This window comes from Aquarana catesbeiana, linkage group LG04 (assembly GCF_042186555.1).
Source record: "Aquarana catesbeiana isolate 2022-GZ linkage group LG04, ASM4218655v1, whole genome shotgun sequence".
Taxonomy (NCBI): Eukaryota; Metazoa; Chordata; class Amphibia; order Anura; family Ranidae; genus Aquarana; species Aquarana catesbeiana.
The window spans coordinates 384,766,357-384,781,512 of record NC_133327.1 but is presented as its reverse complement, the minus strand read 5'-3'; the positions used below and the strand labels follow the sequence as shown (position 1 = coordinate 384,781,512).

At 40.8% G+C, this 15,156-nt stretch overlaps 1 protein-coding gene across 2 annotated transcripts in view; it reads right to left on the bottom strand.

The window, feature by feature from the left end:
• The window catches only part of SLC35F1 (solute carrier family 35 member F1), a 564,673-nt gene that overhangs the window by 49,957 nt on the left and 499,560 nt on the right, over positions 1 to 15,156 (bottom strand). The gene's annotated exons all lie outside the window — the stretch shown is intronic.

Below are 15,156 nucleotides of genomic sequence, written 5' to 3'. Positions count from 1 at the left end.
CCCCCGCCCCCCCAGTTTTGACCCTGGTCTCTTTATATATAAATGTAGTAATTGGTGAACAGCTTTAATAATCCATTGATTTATATTCCTGTTTAGAATTGTTTGGTCTTGTAAGTGCCATCTGTACAGCCAAATAAAAGTGTTTTTTAATGTACAGTGAGCGCTAAGTTAAGTGGTTAAAGCTGTATTAAACCCAAAAATGTAATATACATATTGCAGTTTACTAATAATTAGATGCAATGGCTGCATTTTTTCCCCTCTGTTTTCACCTGGTGATCTGGCCAGTAACACACCACCTGTATTAGGCCTCATGTACACTACAGCTGCTAAACAGAGTTGGGCGTTTTTTTCAGCAACCCCTGAACTCTACTCTGTGTTATCTTATGGGTACATGTACACATTTTTTTGAAAGCAGAGAAATTGTGTTCAGGACTGTAGTTAACTGGCATTTCAAACGCCAAATGCTTGTAACCGCGTTTATGAGCGTTTGTGTTTTATAAGCGTTTTTAAAGGAGTAAACATTTCTGATAATTTTTGAACATATAAAAATGTTGAAAAAACACACATTTCACCACATGCTGTTACCTGCATCACTAGAGGAGTCTAGTAGTGACGAACTGGTCCTCTCACACAATTTCCTATGTCTTTGGAGCCTCAGCAACATCAGGAGCATTCCCTCACACATGCTCATGATAGGATCCATAGTGAAAATACAAAAAATAAGACCTCTTTCTACAAGCACACTGCTCTCTCTGCTGCTGCTCTCCTTTCACAGAATGGCTGAAATAGTTATTAATTTACTTGTTTTACATGCATTGTGGGCATTTGGGAGAGTCTCCTGAGGTTATTTTTAAAACGTTTCTAACCTCAAATGCTCATAACAGCTGCTAAACTCAGTATGAAGCTGTAAAATGGACATTTTTCACCGTTGGTTCCAGCTGTCAAGTTTTCAGCGTTTAAAAAGGTTTTCAAGAGCCCTTAGAGTGTCTACACTCTGGATGAAGGAGCACAGAGGTGTCTTTGAACAGCAGCATTGTTACTCTGGGGGGGAGGGAAGTGTTAAATTGATTAGCAGATTTAGATACACTAACACATTGAAGCTGAACTCCAGCTCACACTGCAGTTACTGCAAAAATTTTGAATAAAAGTTTTACATGAAGAAATAAATGCTGATCATTGGGCGCGCCCCTGTCAGTGGTAAATAGCTTGTCTCAACACTCTTAACTAATACATTTGCTGAAGAGCTTGTTCTGTTGAAAAACAGCAGACTTACTGGCCAGATCATCAGATGAAAATAAGGAAAGGAAAGCCAAAAAAAAGAAAACCAATACAGCCATCACATCTAAGAATTGTTAAAAGAGGAGTTCCGCTCTCCCCTTTAAAAATTAAAAGTCAGCAGCTACACATACTGTAGCTGCTGACTTTTAATAATCGGACACTTACCTGTCCTGGAGTCCAGCGATGTCGGCACCGCAGCCGATGTTTACATCAGCTGGTTGGGTGCTGCAGCTGCCATTGCTGGTAAGGGAACCCGGCAGTGTAGCCTTTTGGCTTCATGGCCCGATCCCTACTGTGCATGTTCTGCTGACGTACTTTGGTCCGGTCTCCCAGAAGTAGGGACAGGGGAACTGTAAAAAACAGGTACCCCCCCCCCCGAAAGGTGCCAAATGTGGCACCAGAAGGAGGGGGGGACATTTCAGATAAGCGGAAGTTCCACTTTTGGGTGGCACTACGCTTTAAGTTGCAATATGATAAATGTTTGCTGTTGGGTTTAATACTGCTTTAACTATTTTACACAACCTGCTGTTATTAGTGTCCACTCACAACAAACATATTTTTGTTTGGAGTTTACTTTGGTTTTGTTGCATGTATAGTTTGTAGAAAATAAGATTGCAGCCATGGATGTAGTGTTGTGCGCCTTGAAAAAATACAGAGCATAGAAGTCTATTCATTTTTGTGTGAGCACTGTGTTTTAATTTGATGTTCAACCTTGAATCTAAAGTTTCCCTCTATTTTATTTGAGTCATGAGAAAGTTTTCATTTCCTGCAGACTGCATTTTCATCCAAAAGATAAAATGGAAATTGAAAATATAACTTGAGAGAAATGAATGGTAGTCGACGATCGTCTGGCAGCCAGAGACCTTGTACAACAATTGGATGAAAGGAAAGGTATATATAATACCACATACAGACTAATCCCTTTCTAAAGTCTGGATGAAATGATAACATGCCCTTTCTCTCTAACCTTTCAATAGTCAATCTAAAGCAAGATATTATTTTAAAATGAGCAGCTCTTAAAATCAATGATTTATCTACTTTACTTGCAGTGGGAGAGTGATATGCAAACCCAACATGCACCATCTCCAGAAATTATGAGGCATTAAAAAAAAAAAAATTGCATAGCTATTTGTCCAGTGAAACTGCACATACAGTTGTTCTGTGTGAATTACCCAGCATTCGTTCATTCGTTTTAGAGCCCGTAAACACTACTGGGGTTGATTTACTAAAACTGGAGAGTGCAAAATCTGGTGCAGCTCTGCACTGAAACCAATTGGCTTCCAGATCCTGACCATATGTTCGCAATCTTTCCCGAGCCTAGACCGGCTCTGTGACGTCAGCCAACTGAATGACATCTGCTGAAAACGGATCACAAGCGTGCAGAATGAACTGCACTCCTGTGATCCACAGGAAAAGTACAGCCAAAGGAGCTTTGGCTGTACTTCTATAAATCTCCCCCTATGTGTGATAAATTTTGTTTTTCCACACAGAATCAAAGTCATTCTCTGCAAGGGCACATAGAATACAAATGTTTTCTATGTGCCATGTTTACACTGCAAAGCTACCTTTTAGGTGGGTTTCACTGCATCGCCCTAAAAAAACATGCTGCATTTTTTCACAATCCACCAGTGCTCATCCAAAGTCACCATCTGTTTTTACATCGCAGCAGAAAAAAGGAATGAATAAAACATCCCTTTGAAATTTCAATTAAAGTCATTGTAAACCTTACCATTTTAGTTAAAATGTTCAGTCCTTTGGTGATGTTAGGGGTCACACTTTAGGCCCCCATATTAAGAAAGTTGGTTTACGCAAGTTCAGGGCCATATGTTCCTCCCAAAACACAGACTATTTGCATCTGAGGAGGTACCCTGTATGCATGTAGTCTTTCAGCTTTGCATATATTTGCGTATACTCCTGCAGCCTCCTTCCATTGATTTATATAGGCTGCCTGGCGACTGTATGCTACACCTGTCGCTCCTGGCAGAGACAAAACAGCCACATTGTATGCTCTACAGACATTGGTAGCCATGTTCATGAAGCCTTAACATAGGCACTGGCCTGACAGGGGATTCAGGAAAACATCCTGGCAGTGCTTTGCCCACTCAGTAAAATCTTCTACATGTTCTGTAAATGGATGGAAATTGGGTGTATGTCAGTGGCTGTTCTAGCTCACAGAGGTCTCTGCACCCAGTGCCCATAGACAATCTCTGCTACCTTGGATAGAATATTAATATAGGATACTGCAAGTGATCTAAAATATTAACTAAATACAGATCAGATTTGAAGACATTTAGAAAAAATACATTTTTTTTCCCAGAAATCATATTTACCTAGGTGGATGCAGCATTTGGCGCCTGCCGGCTCTAAGACTGAGAACTGAGCGATCAAACAGCTGATTGCCCAGTTCTCAGTGATCCGTGAGCAGAGAGCTGGAGCTCTCTGCTCTGCCCCTCTAGTGCTAACTGGAGCCCTGGGCTGTGGAGGGGGCGCAAGCAGCTGGCTCAGGATCTCAGTGGCTTCTCTGCACTCCAGTGATCCACAGGAGAAGGACAGCCAAACGAGCTTTGGCTGTACTTCTCCTTTACATGTTTATTTTATTTTGCAGCTGTGTTGGGAACATATGATATCTTGATAATTGACCTGTCTACAATCAGCTCTGAGTATTAAACCTTCCGTATTTCTAACTGGTCCTATGGATAACAAAACATTTCTCTTTGCACCATATAAATAAATAAATCCCAGAATGGCAGGTTATTTGAACCATTTCAATTCTTGCTTTTTTATATCCCAAAACTCCTTAAGGCTCGGTTCACACTGGAACCGGCTGCGGATCGCACAGGAGCACTGTGCATCCCTGTTCTCCTTTTCAGGGACGAATCAGAGCCGAATCTATGCCTGAATTTGGCCCTGAAACGGAGCCAAAGACGCACAGCGTTTCTGTGCAGTGCGCTATGCAGTGCACTCCGCAACCGCAACGGAGATATATGAATCGGCTCCATAGGGAGGCGGTCACATTCTCCTGCTATGCGAATCGGATGCGGAAGAAACTCTCATCCAATTCGCATAGGTGTGAACCCAGATTGCCTCAGATGGGCAATTACTGCTAGAAAACACTAGTAGGTACGATTGCAGTTTGAGCAAAAATGTTTTCCCCTGTAAAGCATAGGTAAAAGTGGAAATGTACAATGCAAACAATAAGACTGGAAAGAACAGAAGAGATCACTACCATCAACTTAGAAGGCATTTTCTATATCAATCATTAATACATCATTATTCTGCATGCTAATGGAGATAAGTGACAGAGCTGAATGAATGAAACCATATTTAATAATGCAGTCTATCCATCAATTCTTTAGTCCCTGTCAGAAAAATACCTTTTAGTCTTGTAACTAGCTGTCACTTTAACACGCTAATCAATACAGTCTGGCAGTTTGTCAAAATGACCACATAATAAACATTATATTACTTCAATAACTACATTCGCTCTCCAGTATCTTTATATAACTGTTGTCATCATGCCACCACAATGAACAGATCATAATTTGTACTTTTTGCATATCTTGCTTATCTCTTTTAATGTATTCTAAAGCAGTCATTTTTTGTGTTTATGACAATTGACACCTAGCCCTTACCTATCATTTGCATTTTCATTATCCTGCATATATATTTAAACCTGAAAATATTTTATTGGACTTTTTTTTTTTTTTTTTTTAGCAATGTTGAGATGAATACATTTGACATTCCTTAAAAGCTCTTTTTTACAATCTCTGCTGCTTTTTTTTTGTAAATTGCTCAACTTTTTCACAACCACTTCTCTAAGCTTTTCACAGTCCACTGAATGATAAGCAATCCCAAAAACATTACAAAAATAAGGACACATAAAAAGTATAGAAAAATGGCCAAAGTTGCTCTGGCATAAGGATATCAAAGTGTGTGACTTGGTATGAAAATTTGCTAGATGTCCTATGCCTTGTATCAGCACTATGTATTGGAGGGATACATTCGTATGTCCAATTAGCTGATGACCATATTAACCTCCCTGGAGGTATGGTTACTTCATATTTTTTATGCTGAAAGCGGTACCATTATTTTGCATGGAAATTTGGCGTTTTATATTGTAGGCCTGTAATTCTTAGGAATAACTCACTTAAATCTGTCCAAACCAGAGTGTAGTAGACATCCAAATTATACCAAATAATATAAATTTTGAAACACAAAATCATAAATTATAATATAATAAATAACTATAAATAATTATACCAAATAATATATAATATATATATATATATATATATATATATATATATATATATATATATATATATATATATATAATAATAATAAAAATTATTTAATAATGTAATCAAATCAAAAACACTGAAATTTGCTCAGTTGCAGAATTGTCGCTATCATTACTTTCAGTGTTTGATGACGGATCTCCTCACAAATCACTATCGCTCAATTCTGCGAGTGATTCTAATTTATTATCTCTGTTTTCTAGCTGGTCTAAAACCACTTTTGATGTAAATGGACGGTTTTGGTTGCTATGGACAATCTCCAGTTTCCAGGCAGAAAGAACAGTTTTTATAATATAAAACTGCATGCAGGGCACTGGAGAAACCACTAGGGACAAAAGGGATGTGAAATTATTTCATACAGTAATGTAATCTGTAAGATTACAGTGTACGTATAGTGTGTGTTTCACTTTTTGAATTTGGCGCCGTTCTCCGTCCCCGTGCGTCGCAACGCTCGCAGGGAACGGAGATCGGCTCCGTGATGAATCGAGTGGAGGACGAGCCGCTCACACTGCGGGGTGACATCGCAGGATCCAGGGGACAAGGTAAGTAACCTCTTCCTGGATCCTGCGATGCAATCCCGGGTCTGGCTCGGGGTTACCGTTTTTGGTTCTGAAATTCCACCCCGAGCCAGACTCGGCAATACCGCCAGGGAGGTTAAGACTTCCAAAAAGACTGGCTTCCTACAGTCACTTTCCTTTAGTAAGCTACTGCCATATAAAAGTCAATGGGGAGATCTACAACAGCCTTTTTCAACCAGGGGTTCCTTGGCAAAATGCCTTAAATTGTATACAAACCAGCAGGTGGGTGAAGCCTGCCTTTTATTTACACAAAGCCTCGGATTTTTATTGTGTACAATTACAACCTTCTATCTGCTGGCATCCTAACAACCAATGATGTCTTTGGTTGTTAAGGAGGATGTCAGGTCCCTGGATAGAATCTTTGTTTACCCCTCCCCTGCCCCTCTCCATCAGCACTGGGGTCACATTAGCTGAGTGAGGGAGAGAAACTGAAGGAGAAGAAAAATACTGGAATATTAGTCCCTACGAGTGTGAGAAGGGGTATTTGCTTTTGAAGAATAAGTCACGGGTGTGAAAAGTCACACTTGAATGAATGGGTGGCGGTTTTCAGGCGCTTAGCAGAGGCTATTTCCAGCGCTAAAACACCTGAAAACCTCATTCTACACATACTATTATGGTGCCCTCTTATGTTCATCATACTACCTTACAGTGAAGGAGAGAAGATTTATGAGCTAATGTCTCCAATAGAATCCCTGTGAGATAAAAGAAGTGTGCATGGTATTCATCTTACTTGTGTGACTAAAATATAAGTTTTGAGCATGCAGGCATCACAGAAATATATAGATTACTACATAATAAGTACAACCCTGTTGTGATAATAAGGGAATTGGTTAGAGTCTGACAATACAGTATATAATAAAAATGGATATAAAAAATAAAATGGGCCTTATGTGTATTAGTTATGCTAGGAGCACAGAACTATGCAAGCATAAAATTAGAGCTTTGTAGGTAAAGCAGTTACTGTATTTGAAGCTTGGTAATGTGGCCTGCCTAATGACTCATTCTAATGACAAACTAGAATACATTTGTATCAAACCGTTTTCCAAAGACTCTAGGAAACCAGTGGGGCAGTTGTCCCAATAATCACAAGAAGAGAAGAAGAGGGGACAATTAGGGTATCACTCCAACGAGAGGCAGATTTTACTTTCTAGAAAGCCATTTAAATGTGGATGGTGTACCCACTATAATAACACATAGGGAATCTTAATCTAGACACATAGAGAATGTATTTTTTATTTTATATTACTGAAACACTGGGTGTTAATGTAAGGTAGGTCACAGGTCCAAAGTGCTCAAGGACTGTGCTTACCAGCTGGCATAAGTGTCTACTGATATTTTCCCTGTTGATTGCTCCATCAAGGATTCCATAATTGTTCCGGTTTCAGAAAACAAAAATCCTTGCAGTTTTAATTATTATAGTAGCACTTACTTTTGAACAGCTAATTTTGCAATACACAAAGCCTTGTTCACTTGGATCATTGGTGGTATTGATAAAGCACGTACATCATGTGAAACGCGTCAACCCATTTGTCCCCCTCCCCTGCCTGTCAGTTATGTTGTTTTTATGGAGAATGTGAAATTCGAATAAAGTCTGAATCGCACAGTGTGGGATTGCAGCCATCCGATTTCCTTTGTTCACTTCACATGGAGCATATTATACCATATGCTCCTGCAGAGCCATGTGTACCCGCACAGGTGTGCTGTACATTCCTGTGCAGACAGCTCCATTGACGTCTATTGGGACACAGCAGCTGCACGGACAAAGTCGCTGTGTCCCAATATGACATCGGTGTGGGTTTCGGTCCCCAAACTCACACTGTCTGCGTTCTGGGACTCATACCTACACCCAAGCAGATGTCTTATTGGGACACAGACATCGGTGGGACTGCCTGCAAAGGGATGCACAGAACACTTGTGCATCCCTGTTTGGGTAAAGACAGCCTCGCGGGTTTGCGGTATTGTATGCCCTGTCTGAACATGGCCTAAAGGATAAATATGTGTTCATGTAAAAAAAATATAAGAAAAAATATATTAAAGTATGGTTCCCATTTAAAAAACAAAAACAAAATTAAAAGTCAGCAGCTACAAATACTGCAGCTTCTGACTTTTAATAATCGGACACTTACCTGTCCAGGGTCCAGCGATGCGGGGGATTGAATCCCGCTCGTCCCCCCCTCCGCTCGGTGGCGCCGGCATTTTAACTGTGGGCGCCTGGCTGTGGCTTCACAGATGGGCACCCACTGCGCTTGCGCAAGCTGTGCCGCGCGCCGTCACTGGCCGCGCAATCATCTGGGACCTGTCACGTGTCCCAGATGATTGACAAGAGGGAGGGGGGAGAGGCAATCTCCCTTCCTGCGCCGAGGGAAGTGACGTCAGGAGCCCAGGCACCAAAGGAGGCAGACTACGAGGGACCCCCTAGCAACAGGCATTTAGAGGTGAGTAAAAACAAAAAATTTCTCCAAATGTTTTTTTTTTTTTTTTTTTTTTTTTATTTAAGCACATTACTCATTTTTTTTTTGGGGGGGTGGAACTCCACTTTAATATAGCGTATACCATTGCTAGACAAGCTATATTGTAATGTAATATTTTTAAAGATTACCTTTCCTTTTTAATCTATAGCGCTGTCTTTTCATTAAAGTTCAATGCAATATGGCAACCTGCAAGTGTTTTGTATACAGTTGGCGTACAGAACACCTCCAAAAATGTAAATTCCTGTTTGCGTGATTGGCTTACTGATTTTCCCAGAGGTGTGCTCTATGATACAAATCAAATTATAAGCACCCCCCGTCAATGGGAATTTCAGTTTTGGTGATATACTCTACAAAAGGGTAAATACTTATAAAGGGATGCAGACCCTGCAACTTTCCTCACAAGAACACTGAAGATGCACCAAGTGATTACAATGAACTAGCCCCTCCCATTCAGAATCAGTCTGCAAAAGGACACAGCATAATAAATGGCTATATTTTCAGCAGAAAAAGGTAGCAACATTTTTTTTTAAATCCTTGCAATCAGCATCGATCACCGAGAAGTGATTGCTTTTGTTGAAAAAATAAATAAATAACAGAGTTCTGCCTTTCACTTCTGATGATCAACATCAATACCACATTTGGCCACTAGATTGTGCTAAGTACCATGGGAATTTCCTATGATACTTCGGGACTTCCAGTTTAAAGTTCAGTTTAAAGTCAATTAAAAACATCCAGCACAGAAAATAGACTAACAACATTGCACTTTTGCCTCATCTGCACACAGCAAACATTCACCGGTCGGCTTGCTATGCAAATTTTTTTATGCACACATATGGTTCCTCAGAAAATGATTCTGAAGATACTGGACATTGGTCTTCAGCATTTGACTTGTATGTGGATCTTAGACTTTTTGCCTATTCATGCCAATCAGTGAGCATGGGTAATTTTACATCTTCCACTCTTGGTACTCTACATGGATGTGTTGTCTGCCCTCTCCTTTATACCATATAAAATCATAATTGCCTGCCCTCTCACAATATGTCTGCTATTATAAAATTTGCAGTTGTCATAGGTCTCATCAATAATGACAGCTTACAGAGAGATTAGGAATGTTCAGTGGTCTGCCTAAAAGAACTTGGAGCTTAAAGGATTTGTAAAGTTAGAAGGTTTTTTTATCTTAATGTATTCTATGCGTTAAGATAAAAAGCATTCTGTGTGCAGCAGCCCCCCTAAGCCCCCCCATACTTACCTGAGGTCCCTCTCTGTCCAGCGATGTCCATGAGTGTCTCAGCCATCCAAGATTCTCCCTCCTAATTGGCTGAGACACATCAGTGGCGCCATTGGCTGACACGGCTGTCAATCAAAGTCAGCTAGCCAATCAGGAGAGAGAGGGGACGAGGCCGGGTCGGGCTCTGTGTTTGAATGGACACAGGGAGCTGTAACTCGGCTCAGGTGCCCCCATAGCAAGTTGCTTGCTGTGGGGGCACTGAACAGGAGGGAGGGGCCAGGAGCACAGAAGAGGGACCCAAGAAGAGGAGGATCCAGGCTGCTCTGTGCAAATCCACTGCAACACAGCAAGTAGGTATAAGATGTTTGCTATTTTTATGGGGGAAAAATAACGAGACTTTAAAATCACTTTAAACCCTAAAGACAGTCAAATTAAAAAGCAAAAATCAGAAAAAGGAGCATAACTAACTGCCAGGATGTGTTTCTTGTGCTGATGCGTCTTCTATTAGGTGAAATCCTCCTCTGTCCATGACCGCTGCTGTCATAATCTTCTGCTGCGGCATAGGTTTAGAGAAATAATGGGCTGTCACAGGCTCTCATTATGAGTGTCTGACTATGCTCGGCCTTTCCAACAAACTCTGCCATTCACAGAAGCCGTACTACAGCCTATATCAATGAAACAGGATCTATGAATGGAGGAAGCGGACCTATTAATCACCCACTCATCCTCCTTTGATAGATCAATGATGGGGCATGGTCGAAAAAGGTCTGCTAATCGGCTCCTGATCAGTGCCTTCAGGCAATGGCTGAGAGCAGTGACCAGATAGTTCTGGTGGGGGGCTGTTCCCCTGGGTCAACACAATAGCACAGCAGGGGAGACTGCTGTACTAACATTGCATAGTTAGTACAGCGGCTCCTCCTGAGCTGTCAGTTTTGTTTCATTCAGCCCTGCTGGTTTGAATGAAAAAAGAACAAACTAGTGTGTATCAGGCTTAAGCCTGGCCATAGATGAGTCAGTTTTATTTTTTTAACCAGTGGGTTGAATGAAAAAACTGTCCCAATTCCCCCCATCTACACAATCCTCACTATAGACATGAAATGATTGATCTGGCCAGACTAGGTGATAACCTTATGTCTTTGGCAGGTAGTAGCCTCCACTCAGTAGACCAGCAAATCTTTGAAATGCTTGTTTTAAAGCAGTTCTATACCCCGCTTTGTGATGTTTACCTACAGGTAGGCCTATAATAAGGGTTACCTGTAGGTAAAAAAAATATCTCCTAAATGTTCACCCTGCATGCAGCCACTAACGTCAGGGCTCCCGAGCTTGGTAGAAATAGTTGTGCACTCTGGATGAGAGCCTGTGACAGCCCTTCCGTTCCCTTAACCCTGCCGCACCAGAAGATTATGGTAGTGGAGAGCATAGACGAGGATTACACCTAAAAGAGGCATCAGCACAAGGGACACATCCTACTAACTGTAAGTTACATCTCTTTTACTGATTTTTCTGTTATTTGGCTGTACTTGGGCTTTTATATTAAAGTCAAAAGAACATTATTTGGATTTTAGGAGGAATTTATGCTATCCAATAGAATCATTTTTAATTAATGGAGAGCCTGTGGTGAGAGTTTCTTCCTTTAAATACCTTACCTTTCATATTTCGGATGATGCCACTTAGAAGATGGGCAGAGCAGTAGTAATTAAAAAAGCACAGAAATGACACTCCTTTTTGAGAATCTTGAAAAAGACACAGATGGCAAAGAAATGATTATCGTGTGTCTTTCTACTGCTGTGCAATAGAGAATGTGCTTATTTATGCCATCACAGTTTGGTATGGCAGTAGTACAGCTGAAGTCCCTTCAAAGGGTTTTTACAGTGGCTCAGAGAATCAATGGTAGTCATCTTCCTCCTTTTAGAAAGACCTTTAGCATACTCGTGTCAACAGTGCATTAAATATAGTAAACGATCCTTCTCCTCCCTGTCATTGCCCGTTTACCCTCCTGACATATATATAGAATATATTTTATTCTGGTGAGGTGGTGCAGTTGAATCAATCACTGCATAACCAAATAGGAGGTGCTGCTGATTTGCCGGCTGTGCAAGGATTTTCCTTTCCCCCCCATTTGAAGTTGTGGACACCCGATGATCCATCTTGCCAGCCCTGGCGGCTCATTAAGCTTTCTGAGACTTGTAAGACGTATGTCTTTTCAAGTCCCCTGCTTCCGGTAAGCCTCCTCAGATACTCTGGTGATGGTCCTGTCTTATATTTAGACGTCTCATTTCATTTTGGTGCTCTACCTTTTCATCTACCAGAAGCTTCCATCGTTGTTTTCACCAGTTGACCCTCAGAGACCTTTCGGTGGTGGTTTTTGATTTTTATCAGGAACACATTTTCTAATATTTATGGACTCTTTTGGCTGAACTTTTATCTATATATAATTTGTTCTTGTTCACCATTAATCACTGGTTTGTTGTAATTATTATAATTTACATGTCATTTTATAATATATAGTGCACTTTTGATTGTATTGAGTCACTTTTATTTAATTTTGAAGTATTTTCTGTCTATTTGCTGGCCATTAAGAGATGGCTCGAGCCTAACCCACTGTTTTTATACCCTTTACCATTTACACACACAGCGCTACACTATATATATTTTTTTTAATAAAAAAAAATGGACTCATCTATGGCCAGGCTTAAGCCTGATACACACTAGTGTTGTTTTGTTTTTTTTGAACAAAACAAAACTGACAGCTCAGGAGGAGCTGCTGTACTAACTATGCAATGTTAGTAAAGCGCTCTCCCCTGCTGTGCTACTGTGCTCACCCAGGCCCCCACTAGAAAACTCTAGTCACTGCTCTCAACCATTGCCTGAAGGCGCTGATCAGGAGCCGATCGGCAGACCTTTTTCTACCATGCCCCATCGAAAGAAGCCAGCCAACCAGCTGCAGTACACATGGGCTGAATGTCGGACGGTTTCTATTGAACTGGCCGATGCCGCCTGACATTTGGCCCCTGTGTACTAGGCTTTAGTGCAGCACACAGATTATTTCTCCTCCCTCTGTACGGTTCAGACCTATGAGGATTTACTGAATACAATTATTAGGTAGCTTATTTTACAACTGATTTAATCTTTGTGGTTCAGCATTGATGTTAATTGTTCTTTTCTGACCACATGGCCCAGAATTAAAATGGAAGCCAAAACAAAAATTATTTTCAGGCAAACTTTAAAATTATAAGTATTTACACAAAATATTCATATTTAGAGTATAACATGTTACTAAAGTACGTTTAGTACCAGCCCAATCCCACATTGTGACAGCGGGCAGGAGATCCTCTCCCCTTACTAGCTGTCACAATTCAAAAACAGTGCAGCTGTGCAGGGCTCTACTAATACAGCTGTGTCATTCACACACAGAGTTCTGCCATCAGCCACCAGGGGTTCGTAGTTCTCAATGAACTGTGAGGGTGGTGGTGAGTGATCTCGTAGTTAATTTCTCCTCCTGCACTTCAGTAACTGCCTGCCTGTACGGTATGACATGGGTATACAGCTAACTGAAAATCTAAAGGAGCCTGACATTACACCCACAATCTCCTGCGTTTATTTTTATTTTTTTTTAAAGTGAACTTATTCTTTAAAAATTAACTCCAGCCTTACCTTGCACAGTTGTACAGACTCCCGTACTAACATTACTCACTCTGGTTTTCTTACAATTTGCACTAGAAGCTGTAGAAAGTCAGAACCTACTTCATTTCCTGGCTGGATAATTTTCAGTATGATCTAGCCCTGTCCTTCCCTGCCTCAGCCCTCATTGACGTTGAATGCGGCTTTGAAATCGTGCAATTTCAAAGCCGCATTTCAGTGCGACTTGGAAGACATGTCTGCGGCTTCATGCACAGATGTCTATCCAAGTTGCATCTGAAAACGCTAAAAGTAGTGCAGGAACTACTTTTTCAAATCGATGCGGCGCCGAAAAGTCAGGATCGCGCCGATTTGAACAATGTCTTTCTTGACAATAGAGTGTGACTTGTCATGCGCTTTGACCAGTCAAAGTGCATGACAAGTCACTCCGGTGTGAATGGGGGCTTAATGTTCTTAGCACAGCCACTTCATTCATTGGATTTCAGTGCTTTTAATTATGGAGGCTAAGCATCACATGTGCGTGTTACCTAAGGCAGTCTGCATGCAAATACAGGCTTCCTAAAGATGCACATTCTCCAGACTGACATCAGCCAATCAAAGCATTTTGATGTTTGAATAACTCCTTCCAAAACCCTGTATATGTGTCTATATAAACATAAAGTGCAAGTGCGATTATACTATGTGTCAATCTATATATGTGTCACCACAATATGAAGATTTCTTTACAAAGGAAATCTAATAACTGCAACTAACTGCTAATCGGTGCTGACATAAAAGTGCATATGTGAACATATTTTCAAAACTAAAAAAGGATAAGTTCACCTTTCACAACATGTTACGTTACACCCATATTCAGGATGTAACATGTTACGAATGGACCAACCCTCACCCCTCCCCAATCTCTGCTATGACAGCTAGCAGGGAGGGAGAAGAAATGTAAAAAAATAATGTGGCCAAGCAGGGCTCCGCCCACACCACTAATTGACAGGGCTCTGTGCATGGAAAACTACATGGTCTGGCAACCTTTGCGGCTGTCAGCTTGTAGTTTTCAATGAACTACCATGGCGATGTGCAGCGACGTGGTAGTTCATTCATGCTTCCTGTCAGATTGTATCTGCTTACCCATATGAGATGTATGGGCAAGCCGATACACTGGCAGATCTGCTGGAGACCTGCATGGCACCAGTGATCTTCCGCTTTCCAGGCTCCAAAAAAAAAAATAATAATAATACATGCGCATTTTTTTTAACCTGCAAAAAATGTGCATTTATTTTTTTTGCAAAAAGTCAACTTATTCTTTAAAGAATAAAATACATGAATGCAAACGAGGGTCTTCTACATAAATCGTGGGTGTCGTCATAACAATATTTTTTAATGATGATTTAACACATTCTGACATAATAGCTTGCACAAAAAATTAAAGCTTCACCACTAAGCTATACATAATTCTCTTTGCATAGCAATCCAGTGTCCAAGGATCATAGTAAGCCTCAAGTTCCTTGGTGCTCAAACAGACCAGTGATGGCCAGGCTTCAGCTGTGTAGCAATGTTCTGATATATGTGCCTACCCTGCTCGGTATATGTCATTGTAAGGTAGTCACCACATTGCCTGCCCACATCAGCTGTACAGTAACTGTATTGATAGTGAACATAAAGAAGTCATA